Source organism: Etheostoma spectabile, chromosome 22 (assembly GCF_008692095.1).
Source record: "Etheostoma spectabile isolate EspeVRDwgs_2016 chromosome 22, UIUC_Espe_1.0, whole genome shotgun sequence".
Lineage (NCBI taxonomy): Eukaryota > Metazoa > Chordata > Actinopteri > Perciformes > Percidae > Etheostoma > Etheostoma spectabile.
In genome coordinates this window covers 10,179,068-10,181,526 of record NC_045754.1, presented here as the reverse complement: position 1 = coordinate 10,181,526, position 2,459 = coordinate 10,179,068, and positions in this window count along the sequence as shown.

The window sequence follows — 2,459 nt, the reverse complement described above, 5'->3', positions numbered from 1 at the left end:
TACTTCTGAAATGTGGGCGAGGAGTTTTCACACATCCCTAAATGCCTCAATCTTAATATTTAAGTGCTTAGACAAATAACTGCATGAAGAGCCTTCAGGATTATTATATTGACGATACATTACGTTGACAAGAGGTTCAGTTTTAAAATGTCCACAGGTTTTCAACACTCAGCAATGTGTATGAATGGATAGAGAAAAGTGTCATTGTTCCAGGAATATAAGAACCATGTTTGTGGGTTTAATAGTCTGTATTTGTATGTATGTATTTTTGATTCTTTTACAGTATTTGGGAGCCATGGGGAATGTAAACAGGAAGTATACTGTTGCCATGGAGTCAGTAAACTCAACTTGATCCTTGTTTTTGAATTTTTGCTGATATTTGTTTACATTTTGGCACCATTAAAAGTATGCCAAATTAGCTATTCCTAGCTAGTTCCTGTTGGTATTGTACCCATTGATGCACAGACAACTATCACTGGGTTACTTTGAAACTGAAGAAAACTTGCTGTGATTATTAGGCAAGTCTAAACGGTTGACTTTGTTTACCTTGTATGGCTAAAAAAAATTAAATAAGAGACCAACTGAAGTGTTCCCCTTCAGGCCAGTGTCCTTTGTGCTGAAATCAAATCCCCGCCAGAGCCAATTTGTTAGCAGTTGGCAGTCGCCACTCTGTAAAGATAATGGGGATAGACAATTTTTTGGAGGCCAGTGGAGATAATCAGAGGGACAACTAATTACTGACAAAGCTAGTGAAGTAATTTGATATTAATGATCTGTTTTTATTTTATTTTTGCCGTTTCACAGAAGTTCACAGAATATTGTTTGCCCTTAGGTTTGGATTTTGATGACTTTTTTTATTAACCTCTAAAAAGGTTGAAAATCCATGTAGCACAAAAACACCTTTGCTTTAAATGTTCAATATGCAGTCAAGTGAATTATACAAGCGTTCCTTTGTGTAAGAGTTTCTTCTCATTATTATTATTATTATTATTATTTTGTTTTGCTTTTCCATGGCTTGTCGTGCAGCTCCAGAATTCCCACAGCAAGTGTCTTAATTGGAACAAGCACGTGATCCAAGTCATCCTTCCTGTGCAAAATGAGCGCAAACTAAGCAATGAGGAAGAAATGTTCCCTCACGAGAGGTTTCCAAGTTCTCCCCCTTTGATCTCTGGCTGCTTCTGAGAAATGTGACACACGGGGGACAAAGGGAACGAATGTCTTCACTAGATTTTGGTTTTTGCAACATCGTTAGAAAAGGGAGCGATTTACATGTCAAAATTCCCATCCATCCATTATTGCTTTTGATCTGTGATTTGGGTCCTGGAGACCCCAGCTCCTCTGTAACAACTCAAAAAGAAATTAAAACTAAATTAAAACATGTTATGAGATCTGCATATACGCAACTTTGAACAGATGATTGCATTTTTAAACATCAACACAACACAATATTTTAAACACCTGCTGAGCTACACTTTACTTATTTACGATTAATTTTCAATGTTGCTTATATTATTACACTATGGTGTTGATGTTGTTGATTTTTGCAGCTCTAACTATTTGTTTATGCATCGCAAACATAAAACAGGAGACATTTCCTTTGCCAATTTGTGGAAAAAGGAAAGGCTTACCACTTCCAACATATTCAAAGGAAACGATTTGTTACATTTTTCAATACTAATAATTATGTTATAACATACAGCAGTGGGGACTGTTGGCAGTAAAACCAATAGTCAACAGAGGGTTATTATGACCTAACGTGCACCTGAAGAGGGCGCCCTCACTGTTCAATCACCTGTCTGTGAGTGCAGTGAAGGGAACGAAGGAAGGAGCGAAGGTTGCAAGGAAGGAAGGAAGGAAGGATGCAAGATGGATAGATAACAAACATTAGGGCACTGAAAATAGGGAGATAAAATAACACATATAAAATAGTAACTATATGCCTGCAAACAGCCCATATACAACCTAAACCTCATACCATATCTATATCTATATCTATATCTATATATATAGATATAGATATATATCTATATCTATATCTATATATATATATATAAATCATTAATTAATTAAAAAAGGCCCCTGAGGAACGAGTCCAGCACGTTCAACATCTTTTGTCTGCAGGCGAACAGGAGGCCTACAGCAGCAGCTCCTGAAGCTTCACACACATCTTTCCACATCACTCAAACGCTGCTTGTCAGACACCGTGCAGATGATATCCCAAGGCAAACATCTTGACTGTCTCTCCAGCAGCTGGAGAAACGCTTTGTGTGTTTGTCTCCTCCGCTTCTTCTGAAAACAGCATCAAATAGAAGAAGAAGAAGAAGAAGAAGAAGAAGAAGAAGAAGAAGAAGAAGAAGCCATTGGCTCCGAGGAGTTGATGACGGTGGGAGCGCACTGTCTTCTCCAGGAGCGCGTTAACCCACAACACACACACACACACACACACACACACACACACA